This window comes from Cnephaeus nilssonii, assembly GCF_951640355.1.
Source record: "Cnephaeus nilssonii genome assembly, chromosome: 2".
Lineage (NCBI taxonomy): Eukaryota > Metazoa > Chordata > Mammalia > Chiroptera > Vespertilionidae > Cnephaeus > Cnephaeus nilssonii.
Window position 1 is genome coordinate 31,026,065 of NC_137073.1, and position 17,229 is coordinate 31,043,293.

Sequence of the window (17,229 nt, forward strand, 5' to 3'; positions counted from 1 at the left end):
TGGTAAACATATATGCACCCAATACAGAAGCACCCAAATACATAAAAAAACATTTGGAAGATGTCAAGGGAAAGATCGACAGCACTACAATTATAGAAGGGGATTTAAATACTCCATTGACACCGCTGGATAAATCCTCTAAACAAAAAATCAGCAAAGAAACAGCAATCCTAAAAAACTCAATAGATCCATTGGAATTAATTAACATATTCAGAACATTCCATCCCCAAGCTAATGTATATACATTCTTCTCAAGTGCACATAGGTTATTTTCAAAGATAGAATACATATTGGGGCACAGGCTAAGTCTCTAAAAATTCAAGAAGATTGAAATCATATCAAGCATCTTCTCAGATCACAATGGCATAAAATTAGAAACCAACTACAATAAAACAATTTTTTTAAAAATCCAACACATGGAGAATAAATAGCTTGCTATTAAACAATGAATGGGTTACCAAAGAGATCAAAGAAGAAATAGAAAACCTGGAAACAAACAAAAATGACAACACAACAATCCAAAATCTATGGAACACGCTGAAAGCAGTCCTGAGAGGGAAGTTCATAGCTCTACAGGCCTACCTCAAAAAAAAAAAGAAAAAGAAAAACTGGTAATAAATTATCTAACCCTACAACTTAAAGAACTAGAAAGAGAGCAACAAGAAAAGCCCAAATTAAGTAGAAGGAAGGAAATAATAAAGATCAGAGCGGAAATAAATGACACAGAAACCAAAAAATAATAATACAAAAGATCAATAGAGCCAAGAGCTGGTTCTTTGAAAGCATAAACAGGATTGATGAACTTCTAGCCAGGCTCACCAAGAAACAAAGAGAGATGACCCAAATAAACAAAATCAGAAATGAAAGCAGTGAAGTAACAACCAATCCCACAGAAATACAAGGGATTGTTAAAAAAAAAAAAAATACTACAAACAACTCTATTGCAACAAACTGGACAACCTAGAAGAAATGGACATATTCCTAGAAAAATATGATCTTCCAAAACTCAATCAGGAAGAATCAGAAAACCTGAATAGGCGATAACTATGGAAGAAATTGAAGCAGTAGTCAAAAAACTTCCAGCAAACAAAAGCCCTGGTCCAACTGCTTCACAAAGGAGTTTTACCAAAAGTTCAAAGAAGACACTGATCCTCTTCAAACTATTCCAAAAAATTCAAGAGTAAGGAACACTTCCAAGCTCCTTCTATGAAGCCAGCATTACCCTAATATCAAAACCATATAAAAACACTACAAAGAGAATTACAGGCCAATATACCTGATGAACATTGATGCTCAAATCCTCAATAAAATATTAGCAAATTGCATCCAGCAATACATTAAAAAGACCATACACCATGACCAAGTGGGATTTATTCCAGGGATACAAGGATGGTACAATATCAGCAAATCAATAAATGGGATATATCACATCAACAAATTGAAAGACAAAAACCACATGATCATATCAATTGATGCAGAAAAAGCATTTGACAAAATCCAAAACCCTTTCTTGATAAAAACTCTCAGCAAAGTGGGAATAGAGGAATCATACCTCAACATAATAAAAGCCTTATATGACAAACCTATAGCTAATATCAAACTCAATGGGCAAATAATAAAACCATTTCCCCTAAGAACAGGAACAAGACAGGGATGCCCACTCTCACCACTCCTTTTTGACATAGTACAGGAAGTGCTAGCCATAGCAATCAGACAAGAAAAAGAAATAAAAGGTATCCAAATTGGAAAAGTAAAACTGTCATTATTCGCAATGACATGACACTATACACAAATACTGAACTCACAGAAAGAGAAACTAAAAAGTTAATCCCATTTACCATTGCACCAAAAAAATTAAGATACCTAGGAGTAAACTTAACTAAGGAAGTATAAGAACTCAGAAGACTACAGGATGCTGAAAAAAGAGATAGAGGAAGATATAAACAAGTGGAAGAATATACCGTGTTCATGGATTGGTAGAATCAACATCATTAAAATGTCCATACTACCCAAGGCAATCCACAGATTCAATGCAATCCCCTTAAAATACCAATGGCATATTTCACAGAAATAGAACAAACTCTCCAAAAAATAATATGGAATAAAAAAGATCCCAAATAGCCACAGCAATCCTGAGAAAGAAGAACAAAGTTGGAGGGATCACAATACCAGATATCAAGCTATATTGCAAAGCCACTATTCTGAAAACTGCCTGTTACTGTCACAAGGACACATAGACCAATGGAACAGAACAGAGAACCCAGAAATTGATGCAAGCCATTATGCTCAATTAATCTTTGACAAAGGAGGCAAGAGCATACAATGGAGGCAAGAGCATACAATGGAGTCAAGACAGTCTCTTCAATAAGTGATTTTGGGAAAACTGGACAGATACATGCAAAAAAAATGAAACTAGACAACCAACTTACACCATACATAAAAATAAACTCAAAATAGATAAAAGACTTAAATGTAAGAGCGGAAAACCATAAAAATCTTAAAAGAATCCATAGGCATCAAAATATCAGACATATCTCGTAGCAGTATCTTAACTGCAACATCTTCTAGAACAATGGAAACTAATGAGAAAATAAACAAATGGGACTACATCAAAATAAAAAGTTTCTGCACTGCAAAAGAAACCATCAACAATGGGAGAACATATTTGCTAATGTTACAGCCAATAAGGGTTTAATCTCCAAAATTTATACAGAACTCATACAGCTTAACAAAAGGAAGATAAACAATCCAATCATAAAATGGGCAAAGGACCTAAATTGACACTTTTCGAAAGTGGACATACAGAAGGCCAAGAGACATGAAAATATGCTCAAAGTCACTAATCATGCGAGAGATGCAAATCAAAATGACAATGAGGTAGCATCTCACACCTGTCAAAATAGCTATCATCAATAAACCAACAAACCACAAGCGCTGGCGAGGATGTGGAGAAAAAGGAACCCTTGTGCACTGCTGATGGGAATGCACACTGGTACAGCCACTGTGGAAAACAGTATGGAATTTCCTCAAAAAATTAAAAAGGGAACTCCCATTTGACCCAGTAATCCCATTTCTAGGAATATATCCCAAGAAATCAGAAACACCAATCAGAAAAGACATATGTACCCCTATGTTCATAGCAGCACAATTTACAATAGCCAATATTTGGAAACAACCTAAGCACCCATCAGCAGATGAGTGGATTAGAAAACTGTGGTACATCTGCACAATGGAATACTACACTGCTATATAAAAGAACTCTTACCATTTGAAACAGTATGGATGGACCTGGAGAGCATTATGCTAAGTGAAATAAGCCAGTCAGAGAAGAAAAATATCACATGATCTCACTCATTTGTGGAATATAGTGAACAACATAAACTGATGAACAAAAATAGATCCAGAGACATAGAAGCATCGATCAGACCATCAAACCTCAGAAGGCAGGGGAGGATGGGGGTGGGGGAGAGGGGTAAGAGATCAACCAAAGGATTTGTATGCATGCATATAAGCATGACCAATGGACACAGACACTAGGGAGGTGGGGGCATGTGCTGGGGGGTGGAGGTGGCCAATGGGGAAAAAAGGAGACATATGTAATACTACATGTAATACTTCAAACAATAAAGATTTAAAATAATAAAAGAACTGATGCATTACATAATCCAGGACAGTAATTTGGTCATAAATACCCCCAGGTTTATGTGAATTCTTTTTCATCACAAAGAATGGCTTCAGCAACTAGAGAAAAAGATGAATACATGCAGAGCCATCCCAATTCTTTACTGTGTGACCTGGTTAGTTTAATTTCTATGTGCCTTTTGGTATTTCTGCATCCCATACAACAGGTTCAGAACCAAGAAAGTTAATAAGGATTAGCAGAGCTCTTTAAGTTACTAAGAAGAAAAATACTTGTATGTAATTAGCTCTCAGAAATGAACCAGCACCATAACACCTAAACTAAAAAGATATTAAGAGAGATAGATCCATCAATTGTCATTCATTTTACATTCCCTGAACAAGATCAAAATAACTACATCTAGAAATTCAGATTTATATCTGAAATAATTCAAACAATAAGCATTTCCAACACACCTACTATATAATAGAAAAGGGTCAGCAAAATTCTTCTGTAACATACCAGGTAAATATTTTAGGCTTTGGAGGCCATATGGGATCTTTTGCAACTACTCAATTCTGCTGTTGTAGCACAAAGCAGTCAAACAATAACGTAAATGAATGAACATGGCTGTATTCCAATAAAACTGTATTTATGAACACTGAAATTTGAATTTCACATAATTTTCATGTGCCATGAAATAGTCTTCCTTTCATTTCTTTTCAAGCATTTAAAAATGTAAAAATTCTTAGTTCATGGCCATACAAAAACATATAGTGGCCTGGTTTGGCTTGTGGGCCATAGTTTGCCAACCCCTGTCCCTTGGGCCTATGTGATAGGCATTTGGTGGGTAGATATCAAGAAGTGTTAAACAATTTCCCTAATTTCTAAGACAGAACAAGAGAAATAAAACAACAATTATAGTAGAATATAATAAATGCTAAGAAGAGAGGTGTGACCCGTGTTACAGGAGCCAGAAGACAAAACAATTAAGGAAATTTCCCTTAAATTGGCAATGAGGTTTTGATATAAACAGGAAAGCAGTTCTAGTTTGTTTTTCTCTATACCTTAATGAACAAAGAAACTGTGACTTTAAGAAAAAAACCTCCACCACCCACATTTGCTAAGACTTTATCAGAACATGCCTAGGTGTATTTTAGTATGTCCTTTTTAATTAGCATTCCAGGCCAGACCTCCAGGTAAAATCCATTCTCCATTGATCTGCCAGGAAGCAAGCATGTCCCAGGTGGTGGCTGACTGAGACTCTTAAGGACAAGTCCACAGGTCTTAACTGTTTATTTCACCTAAGTCCTTTAGTTGTCACAGATAATAGTTTCCAAGTACTCTGTGATAGAAAGAATCAAACAGGTTTTTCCCCCTCAAGTGAAAACCAAAGAAATAATCAAGTTGGCCAGAGTGTCAAATATTTGCCTGCACCCCACTGGTTCTGCCTAATCATATCAGATTTATTTGAGGGTCACCTCTAATCAGCATTAGGTTTTATCTGCATTTGGAGATGTTTAGGCAGATTTAGTTTAATTACATCAGAACAAACGAAGCTTGAGTCTTGAGACTTTAATTGTCACAACTGTCTGCCCGGATGTTTTGTTCCAAGAGGGAAGCTAAGAGAGCCAGGAGCCAGGCAGACATCATCAGCTGTGTATTTAATTAAAGCAACATGAAGCACAGGCTGGCTGGAAAGGACAGTGGGTCACAGCCTTCCTGTCCAGATACAGAAAGGCTACAGCACTCATGAAAATCTAAGGACCTAAAGACTTAGCCCCTCCCGCTCATCTGGCAGAATGACCATCGTTCCTGATGTCCAAGAAGGCAAACACTCCAGTGTGAGCCTCTGGTTTCTCCATAAACCTTTAATGTCACATAGGAGAATCAGCAACTAAGTACTGCTAAGAGCCAACGGCCACAGATACCTTAGAATAAAATACAAAATAAGCCTTCACGATGATGAATGGTCCACACATTCACAGTTTCCACCAAAATTCCAGATGTGCTGGCAACTAGCTTCCTTCCTTGGATGTCTAAGTGACCAAAGATTTCATGGAATAGGCAAGACCTTGCCTTACTGTGACGGTAGACTTCTGTGTTCTGGTATCTTAACATTAGATTGCATCAAGCTTTAATGGTTCCTTTATCTGAGGTACTTTTGGGCATAAAATTTTTTCTCCCCCAGGAAAGCAAGATAAAGTAATAAATAAATAAAGCATGATGTTAGGTTTGCGATCCAACATCAAATTCAGGTATTCAAGAAAGTTCTCCCGCTTAAGACCACAGAGAGAATAAATTGAACCAGGATCTAGATGACTCCTTTCTAAGTTTCTTCCCCCTAGAAATCAGTCTCCTTCAGGTCAGGGAGGACAGAGGTTATGTCTCATTCACCTCTATCCCTGTGGCTTTCCCCTGCTATGTAGGTGATTAAATCAAAGAATAGGATACAGTAGGTCCTATGCCTTGTTGTTAAGGAATAAGAAAACTCAATTATCTAAAAAGCAGAAAAAAGTGAGCAAATTAAACTAATTTTAAAATGTGAGCAAAATTAATAAAGCTGGATAAATACCAAGAAACCAAAGGATGGGTAATTCTGTTTGCATCAGGTTTTGTCCTCAGCAGACAGTCAACCAACCTATTCAAAGAGTGTCAGGAACCCAGCCTTTGTGGCAACACCAGTGGGGAACTCATTTCACTCTGGCAACAAGCTCTTATTTCCCAAGAGGCCTTTCCAAGACATCTAGTAGTCAGCTGTGCATGGACTTCTAATGGCTCTGAAATGAGCCTGTATCACTGCTGCGGTCAACATGCAGTGAGGAAAAGGCAGAGGAGCCATTTGTCAGGAGATCCCAGGAAAATTATTAAATAAATCCCATTGGCCAAGACAGCTGGAGGCAGAGAAATGAAATGGGGGGGGGGGGGTAGGAGGAGGGACACAGGGAAAAGAAGAAAGCTATCCTGCCACCATCCCAGTCCCATCTTAACGTTCAGTGCTTAACGAGGGTTCTTGACAAGGATGAGCACATTACATCAGCAACACTGCTAAGACACCACTTGAGAAATGAGATGGTGCTTGTTTTTGTTTTCTCTCCATATCCCCTCTCCTCTCTCCAGTACTATCTTGGTCTGTCAAAGTTGACTAATCCAGTTATAAGCCACAGTGCAAGCCCCCTCTCCCAACCAGTCCCCACAAAGCCACAGCGCCTTCCCTGAGAAACCTCCCCCTGAGAGCAGGGGGCCTTCATATATTATCATCACGCCTCAGGTCAGCCATCCATCTATGGTTAGAGAAGCCCTATGCTCACCTTCGGATAAAGGCCAAAAGAGGACTCTACTCCCCACCCCTTGAATTCCTCTACCCACTCCCCAGTGTTTCTCAAATCTAGAGTGCCGCCGAATCCCCCTTGAGAACATGCTAAAATATAACCTGCAGAGCTCTACCCCCAGAGTATTGAGTCAGTGGGTCTGGGGTAGAGCCCCAAAAAGACTGCATTTCTCAGGAGTTTCCAATGATGCTGATACTTCTAGATCCAGAAAGAATAAATTGAGAACCACTGCAGTAAGTTAATGAAAAACAAGAAAGTCAGGTAATTGCCGTTTTCAGGTGTGTTTTTTAAATATGGCAGTCCCCAAATTAATATAGAGCCCAGAGCTTTTTATATGTATAAAACAGCTGCCAAAATCCTGAAGTGTTTGCTTTGTTGTATAAGCAGCTAGTTGTGATTTTGCACTCAGCCACAAAGCAGGATTGTAGAATTTTTTTCATTAACCAGAGGATTTGTTTCATGTCTGTATTATTGTTTTACAGTTTCTAATTACTGGGCTCTGAAGTGCCAAATGGTCAACAAGCTTCCCTATTGTTATTCAGGTGCACCAACTGGTGCTGGCTCTGAAGAGTGCCTTGTTTTATGGGACTACTGGACGACACACTCGACACACTCGATGCCTGTGGATACGGATACTCACGTATTGTGATGACAGGAACACAAATTAACCACAGAAACACAACCTCTACCAATTAACTAATCTTTCCAAAGCATAAGCATTTATGGCCCTATTTCTTTGTCAGGAGTCCTGTTATCTGACTGCACACTTTATAAAGCCTACCTCTAACATTTTTCTTCCTGGTTCTTTAAAAGACACAGTCTCTGAGTTGGCATCCTCAAAGGCTGAACCAGAACACTCCAGTTAGTGAGTGAACTGAAAATATAAAGACCACAAGAGGTCAGTGTCAAAGGGGAGACATCCCAGGTAAGAAAAGCTACCATTGAGCAAAACTATCCTGACTCTGAACTCTCAATCTTTCCCTGAGGAGTTGGACACAAGCCCTGGAATTGGATTGCCTGGTTTGAATCTTGATTCTATCATTTGATTCCAGCAGTGTACATAATCACAAGTTACTGAACCTCTCTTGACATCAATTTCCCATCTGTAAAATGAAGACAGCACATATACTTTATCGGTCTCACTATAGTAAAAGACATAATCCATGTAAAGTGCTTGTCATTCATTCACTAACTGGTGCTGGGAAGATTTTAAGTAATCAATAAGCTTTAGGCATGATCACTGCTTCCTATGAACATCTGGGGCAGAACATGGAAGGGTCTGTGCCCTCCTTCCCCCTGGGCATGCCAACAACTATGGAGAGGAGGACAACTCTCCTTCCCAAAGGGGCCAAGCAAGATGGGAGCAGCTGGTGTGGGAAGCAAATCAAGAAGACTTTAAAAGAGCCTGGCGGTGTGGAGGACATGGCTTGATCCCCAGTCTGGGCACATGCCCAGGTTGCGGGCTCTATCCCCAGTAGGGGACATGCAAGAGGAAGCCAATTGATGATTCTCTCTTATCACTGTTTCTCTTTCTCTCTCTCTCTCTCTCTCTCTCTCTCTCTCTCTCTCTCTCTCTCTCTCTCTCTCTCTCCCCCCCTCCCTCCCTCCCTCTCTGAAATCAATAAAAAACATATTTTGTTTTAATTCTTAAGATTTTAAAAGAGGAGTGGGCTTATAAAGACTTGGGCTCTCTAAGCAAACTGGGTGGAAAGAGCAGAGATGGGACAGACAGAAAAGCAGTCAGGGCTGCCTGACAGTTGGTAAGATCAGCTCTCACAGTTCACAAGAACTTTCATATTGTGATCCCAAAGCATCTGAAAACCATTTAGCAGATAATACAGAAGTTTTAAAAATTTCTCCTAACCAGACCCAATTTTCTCCTTGAAATTCCCTCCCCAACCTCTTCCAATCTGGAACTGCCTCAACAGAAATAGATACTAAATTGAAGCAAGAAGGTCTCCTTCATAGAGTGGGAACAAGAGACCCAGAAGAACAAAGCTGGGCTGATGCAGAGTAGAGGGCAGGCTGGGTGAGCCTCAGGTCAGAGGGCCACAGGAGTCAAGTTCTCGAGGACAAAATGAGCACACATTCCTCCAGCAGCTGTTTCCTAAAAAGGTAACCTGGAGACGTGAGCAATCAAGAATCAATAAAAGTAAAACGAGGGCTATTCCTCTTCAAGGAGCATGGGGAAAAAGCACACAGAGTGTGAGCATGTTCATGCGCATATAGAGTATTAAAGTAATTCTTAGTACACTTAGAGAAAATTACATCTCTTGCTTCAGATGTGTATACTCTGCTGTGCTCTGAAACTCAAGAGTGAGAAGTGTTCTGTCAATGACCCTAGCTCTTGAAAATACAAGTGCTATACAGGAAGAGAACACTGCACACTTGATACACAGGAGGGTTGGAGAGACATATTATCACCATCCAAAGAGCTAGTTGTACTTTTCTTCCTAAAAACAAATCAAAACCTTTAATCTCTCATAACTGCTCTTCAGACTCCACGTCTGATCCACACCTGAAATTCTCTTGTCTTTAGGAAAAGGACACAGATGCAGGGCTACTCCACCAAAAAGGTTAAATAGAGAACTAAGCTTAACTCGTTTTCTTAGCCTAAGAATTGGCAGAGCCTACAGTCCCCATTCCATAGAAAGCACTGAAAGGTCCCCAGCCAGAGGGTCACCTCAGCCCCTTGGATGCAGGAATCTTCTCATGGCAATTCATTGAGTACCCAGACAGAACATCAGATGCCTCACTTTTTGCTTGTGAACCAGTTAATTCACAGAATCTGAATGGTGGATGATCAGCTCCTAGCTGAGGTAGTATGCACCTGATTTTTAAAGATGCCTGAAAAAAACATTCCCCATATCACAGGAGGCCAATCCAGTATGTAATAGATCACTTATGGGTCTTGAAGTTGCCGATGTCTAACTAAACTACCTTTAGCAAAGTTCTAGGTCAAATTTACTATTTTGTTTCATAGTCCCTCCAGTCTTCATTGTGGATGCAGTAAGCATACAAGAACTGGATAGTGCCAATTTCTTGTTTTTGTTTTCATTTTTTCCAAAAGACATTAAATCTATAATAAAATTTGACATAATTTATATGCTTTTGTAAAATTTTGCCTGTCTATAAATTCACAAATTAGAAAAAAATCATATGACAAAAAGAATGTTTTGCCTCAGAAAAATATGGTCACGGTAGAAATAGGCAAGAGTCAACTCACACTTATAATAAAACGAGAAACATGCCCAGGAAATCACAGATAAAGATGCCTCCAGCTCCCAAATTCCAAGATTCTTTATTTTATTCCCAACATCTAGCACAGTGTCTCAACTGTACTATATACTCAGCATATGATTCTTAATGACAGCCTCTAAAATGGATATGGGCTGTAAGAGACGATTTCACAAAGCTTAAAAATAAAGCTCCAGCCTATCCATCCACCCCACACCTGCAACAATGACAGAGCAGCCAATTTTACAACTATTTACACACATCTCTCCCGACTCTCTTTGCCTTAAAAATCCCTGCCACAGATACAAATAGCCACGAAGCCAAAGGGCAGCCAGGAGACAGACTACTTTTCTGCATGGAATACTCCTTCTACCAACTTAGGTATCTACTACTTTCAAATTAGTTAGAATAACTTCCCCAAACCAACATAACCAACCTATTCCAAGGAAGTTCTTATCTGTCAGCTCACCTTAAGGGCCAGAGACCCACAGAGAGAGTACAGGGCAAGGCTCCTTTATGCAGACCTGAATTCTTCAATAAGATTAACTAAGTAATAGGATTTAGGGATGCATTGAAGGCCATTATGGTGTCTCCTACAAGCTAGAGGCTCCAAAGGCTTTAACCATTTGATTTAATCCAATCTAGCCTAATCTAATCAAGGCTGTCTCCTTGTATTCTGTTAGTGGACTTTGAGCAGTGATCTAAAAAATGAAGGAAAAACTTCCATTCAAATCACACCCTGAAGACCAAATATATATTACCCTTTATCTAGAAACTAGTGCAAACCTGACTACAAGTGTGTGTGGGTCTTTTGCTGCCTTAATTTGCTAGTTACTATGATCTACCTAGGCTAAGAAATGATTATGTTATCTACTTTTTGCTTAGATTTTAATAAAACTGCACAAGATTTCACATGTTGATTAGTAATCTTAATTTTAAAAAAAAAAAAACACTATCCTTTGTAATTCCCTGTAAGAGGAGCAAGGTTCTAATTCAGCAACAAACTCCGTGCAGACAGGGGGTCAAAGCCAAGACTGAGTCAATAGCAGAGAAATTATCCTTAACTGACAGCCCATGTCTTTGTGCAAGGTGATTTCTGTCCCCCAGAACGAAGACAGACGTCTACAGTTAAACCCATGTTGGAGTATTATGTTTGCTTGACCCCTTTAATTTACATACTAAAGCTAGTTAGTCAGCTTACACCCCAAATTCATATCACCACACCAATCACCGACTTTGTATGTTAAATAGTATGGGCTAAAGCAACCTAGAAAGGAAAATAAAAATTAAATGTATAGGCTAGTACATTTTATAGCCCTGCACTGTCCAGTACAGTAGCTACACTGAACAAAAAAGTAAATATCTCACTAATATTTCTGTATTGAAATGGTGAAATGATTAAAAAGGTTTGATATCTAATGCTAAATAAATTATTAAACTTAATTTAACCTCTTTCTTTTTTCAATTTTAATACAGCATGTGTGGCTCAACATACTTCAATTGGACAGAACTGTGTTAGTCAATCTGTCCACTTTAGCTCCTCATTGTCCACAATGTCAAAGGAGAAGTACATATTTCATCTCATTAACGCCATCAGGTCAAGGCCAGATGATAACCCTCAAAGTAAGAATGGAACAGTCTTTGAACAAATATTTACTGAGGCCTCAGAATGAGTACCAATCATGGATTCTAGTGCCAACTCAAGTACTAAATATCTGAATCAACCCTGAATGCGCTGTTTAACTTTGCTGAACTTAATAGTTGCTCATCCATCTGTAGGATGAAGAGGTTACACAGACCTCTTGTCCAAATTCATAAGTATCTCTGATTACCTCAAGACAGGAACTGTCAGTCCTTTTATGTGTAGCACCAGATTCTCAGCCTACTGAACCATGACTGCCTTTACCAAATACATCCAGCTTAGGAGAATTCTCCAGAACACACTAGCTCAAACAATCCAGAATGTCTGGTTTCAAGTATTAACCACTGAGCAAAATGGTCACCTTCCTACCACAAGAAATATTTCCTCAGGTTCTGCTAACAGCACTTTCAAACTTAAGTGGCTTAGAAAAAGCTGTTGTTCCCAGCAACTCAAGAGGTCAATGAGAGATCCAGAAAGGAAACACTGGTTATCAGAGGAAGGGTAGCTACCAAAGGTGTTAGCCACAGAGGATATGTAACTTACCAGAAATATCCTCAGTGTGTGTAAATAGCCTTGTTCCTCACCCTATTTTACACCAGTCATGACTAGGCAGCCTGGCCTCTCGCATAACACTACCTGGGGCAATGCTGCCTCCAACACCACACTCTGAACTAAATCTATATTCCCAGTGATCCATAACCTAATTAAATTTTAAGAAAACCATTCAGGTTAAAAAAATATTTTACTCAGTAAACTTATGAGGAGACGGTAGCAGAGTCTCAGCTAAGGGAAGGGAATGTAAGAATGAAGAAGAGCCGGGCCAGCATGGGTCAGTGTTTGAGCACTGACCTAGGAACCAGGAGGTCACAGTTCAATTCCCGGTCAGGGCACATGCCCAGGTTACAGGCTCGATCCCCAGTGTGCAGCATGCAGGAGGCAGCTGATCAATGATTCTCTCTCATCATCTTTCTCTCTCTCTGTCTCTCTCTGTGTCTCTCTCTCTTTCTCTCTCTCCCCCCTTCCACTCTGAAATTAATAAAATGTGTGTATATACACTGAGTGGCCAGATTATTATGATCTCTGAACACATAATAATGTGGCCACTCAGTATTAGAGGCCTGGTGCATGAATTCGTGCATGGGTGGGGTCCAGCCAGCCTGGCCAGGGGGAGGGGACATGGGCGGTTGGCTGGCCTGCCTGCTGGTCGAACTCTTGGTCAAGGGGACAATTTGCATATTAGCCTTTTATTATATAGGATATACACTGAGTGGCCAGATTATTATGCGTTCAGAGATCATAATAATCTGGCCACTCAGTGTATAAAAGAATGAAGAAGAAGACCTCAAAGGACACACAGTCTTGCAGTGGCAACTTGCACAGGATTCTAATACAGTACATGAAAAAAACAGGTAAGCTTAGATGAGACAGAAGAGATGAAAAACAGCATTTCACACGGTGAGAACCAAGAAACAAAGGCAAAGAACAATGTGGTACATGGGGAACAATAATCAGCTCACTTTAAAAGGCAAACAGAAGTGGTGAGTAGAGCCTCACGGACTGGCTACTTGTGCAGTCAGTCTTCCAGAGCCCAGCATTCAGAAGGGCCCATACTTAGTTTAATGCTCTGCTGTCACCCTCTTGAATTTCTTAATTTTCTAATAAGGGGTTCTGCATATTCATTTTGCCCTGGGCCCTGCAAATTATGGAGCTGGTACCAGAGGTGAAAGATGGTGAGAAATCCAGCAGGGGCCTGCTGGGGCAAAAATGGTGAAAGTCCTCATCTTTAAGCTCTGAATGACCCATCCGTAGTCCATATCATCATGGCAGTGGCTCTCAATAGAGTGCTTGACAATGGCCAGGAGTCCTAATGATAAGATTCTAAGTCAGCAGGTCTGCAATAAAAAAGCTATGGAAAGTGCATTTTTAACAGGCAACTTGAACGTCAGAAGTTTGAGCAATTATATCTAAAAAGTAAGATATATTAACACTGTCTTATCTCCTACAGATAGAGTGCAGAGAAGGACTTCCTTCAGCAAGTGTATCTCTCCCAAACCCCTAACCCAGTCCAGACCCTCAAGGGTCTATAGATATAGCCCGAGACTTCCAAAAAAGTTACCAGAGCACAATTTAGAGAAATAGTATGCCCAATTTAATGAGTTAATCATTCCAGTGAAACAAAACTACTCTACCATCTCTTGCTGTCTAACTTATATTCAGCTTCAACTCCTACCCCTTTCCCATAGCCCCCAATCTTCAATCACCCAAGCGTAGCAAACTGGCCCACTTTGGATAGCTGCAATTGTGCCTCTACATAAGACTGTGTGTGGAAGGAAAAGGGCAGAGAAATGAAGAGAAAACAAATTTCATGGTATACTTCTTAGAAGACAAATGTTCCCTGTTCTTCCACCTTCCTTGCTAATTCCCAGGGATCCTCTCAGATTTTGCTGAATTATTGTTCCCCCAGGACAGGGTTAGATTCCCACTAGTATATACTGTCAAAGAGGCTATGATAATCCTGTTCGCCCCTCATCTAATTATAACTATCTGGCTATTGGTTCTGATTTTTATTTTCTTTAATAATTATATATTCCACTGGACAGCTCCATAGCATCAAGAACTCTTTGTAACTCACACATGTCCACTGCTTAGCACCAAATAGTGCTTAATAGAAATGGTGAATAAATGAGGAGTTACAAGTATGGGATCAGCCATGGGAAGGGGATAAAGTAACTTTTTGCTCTCAGAACAGGGCAAAAAAACAAGCATACTGATGAAACTGACAACACGGCAAACCAAGGAGGCACAACTAGACGGAGGGGTTTACTTTCCCATCTCCACTCTTCAATGGACCTGGGATGGTGTCACCTACTGAAGCACAAAGCTCTGTGTAACAGGCAAAAAAAGGAAGTAGTTTGGAACCTAGCTCCTTGAGCTATAGACGCACAGCATACCAAACGTTAAGGTGGTTTGTCAGAAGCCTCACTGCTCCCCAAATACCTTTTTTTTTTTTTTAAATGTTTCCAGGTTACTCAGGAAAACTAAAGAGGGCCAAGGTATCTGAAAGTCTGAGACAAACTGTAAATAGGTTAAAAAAAATAAAAAGGCTGAGTCTCTAACAGCACCCTGTAAACTCATAGAAGACATTAACCCAGAGCTCAGCTCAGTGAGTGCCATGGAAAATGACCAATTTCCCTCTTCTGTCACAGTTTTAAATCCAGCTCCTTCCAAAGCTCTGCCACCCCTGCTGCCGAGACTGGCGACTAGGACTGCACCCAGCACGCCCTGCCAAACAGCCATCACCGTGAAGAACATCAATGAGTACAGCAACACAGAGGAATTCGCAGAGGAATCTCCAAGATCGACGTGCACAAAAATCAGCAAGATGACGGTAAAATGTTTACTGTAGGCTTGAGCTAGGATGCAAGAAAGATCTGACTGAATATTTGTATGCATTTGGAAAAGCTGTACACTGTACAATTAAAACAGATCCAGTCACTAGAAGATCAGGAGGATTTGAATCTGAGAGAGAATTATTGATCAGCTGCCCCCTGCACACCCCATAATGGGGATCAAGCCCACAACCCGGGCATCTTTTCAAATATGCTGATAGCGGTGATAAGATTTTGAAACTGAAGGAATACAAACTGGATGGCAAGCTGATAGACCTCCAAAAAGGGCCCATGCTTTAAAAGGGAAGGAACCCCCAAGAAAGGTTTTTGTGGGTGGATTAAGACCAGTTACTTCTGAAGAACAAACTAAAAAATACTTTGGAGAGATTGAAAATATTGAACTTCCCTTAGATATAGCAACAAGTGAAAAAAGAGGTTATGTTTTATCACATATAAAGATGAAGAGGCAGTAAAGAAATTGTTAGAAAGCAGATATCATCAAATTGATTCTTGGAAGTGTGAGATCAAAGTTACAAAACCCAAAGAGGTATGCAGGCAGCAACAGCAACAATAAAATGAAGGAAGAGGTGCTGCAGCTGGTGGACGAGGAGGTACTAGGGGTCATGGACGAGGTCAGGGCCAAAACTGGAACCAAGAATATAATAACTATTATGATCAAGGATATGAAAATTACAATAGTGCCTATGGTGGTGATCAAAACTATAGTGTCTGTGGCGGCTATGATTATACTGGGTATAACTATGGGAACTATGAATATGGACAGAAATTATGCAGACTACAGTGACCAACAGAGTACTTACTGCAAGGCGTCTCGAGAGAGTGGCAATCATCAAAACAATTATCAGCCCCACTAAAAGAGGACACTTGAGAAAATAGAAGGAGATTGCTAAAGTAATCCATCTTGCAGGATGACATTGGAGATTGGTCTTCTGTTAATCTGAGTATTTTATAAAAGACTTTCTACTTTACAACTATATAGCTGCCAATTAGTTTTCTTTGTTTTTACTTTGTCTTTTGCTATTATGAATCTAAGTGAATTTGTGTTTATACAAATTTTATTTGTATGATTTCATGTTAAACCTCAAATGAATGCTTCCTTATGTGAAAAAAAAAAAAAAAAAGAAAGAAAATGACAAATTTCCTAATTTCCAGAAGAGGTCCTGCTTATTTATTCCTTCCTGGGTACCAGCCTAAATGCAGCTCCTGCCTACTTATTTGAACCACCTTTGAGTGATTAAAGCCTTTCCCTAGTCATCCAACATAAATAGCACTGAATTGTTAATTAAAACCCACTATAAAAAAATGATAAACAACCAAATTCAGGTGCTGCATAATTTATTTACATTTATGTAACGCTTCCCCTGAGGAACTCAAGGCATTTCACAAACTTAAAATCATCTAGCAGACATTAATCTTCACAAAACTCCCAGGAGAAAGAATTTAAGGAACCTAATGAATAATAGGTCACTTACCGTCATACATACATACCTATCTCATGAAAATCCAAGAGTGTCCCACTAAAAATCTGTGTAAGCCACAGATCTGAACTAACTCAAAAAACTATAAGTGATATTTTTCAGGAAACCATCCCAAAAAGAAGAAGAGTGATGACTGTTCTACTACACTGTGGAAAAATGTCATTAAACCTTCCCTTGCATGTTTTTATTCTGTAACAAAAAGGGGAAAAAATCCCATCTCACTCCACAGTTACATCTTCTAGATCTTCTAAAAAATATATCACCTTGTCCGGCCAGCGTGGCTCAGTGGTTGAGCGTGAACCTATGAACCAGGAGGTCGCGGTTTGATTCCCGGTCAGGGCACATGCCAAGGTTATGGGCTCGATACCCAGTGTGGGGCGTGCAGGAGGCAGCCAATCAATGATTCTCTCTCATCATTGATATTTTTATCTCACTCTCATTCTCCCTTCCTCTCTGAAATCAATAAAATATATATATATTTTAAAAATATACCACCTTGGGGTAAAAGAAA

General features: G+C 39.6%; 1 protein-coding gene and 1 pseudogene across 6 annotated transcripts in view; one reads left to right on the plus strand and one right to left on the minus strand.

The window, feature by feature from the left end:
• The window catches only part of AUTS2 (activator of transcription and developmental regulator AUTS2), a 1,102,591-nt gene that overhangs the window by 1,031,324 nt on the left and 54,038 nt on the right, over window positions 1–17,229 (minus strand). The window lies entirely within an intron of this gene.
• On the plus strand, window positions 11,742–16,465 carry LOC307109806 (heterogeneous nuclear ribonucleoprotein D-like; annotated as a pseudogene). Its single transcript has 3 exons — window positions 11,742–11,811; window positions 15,037–15,232; window positions 15,405–16,465. The product of its transcript is annotated as a heterogeneous nuclear ribonucleoprotein D-like (transcript).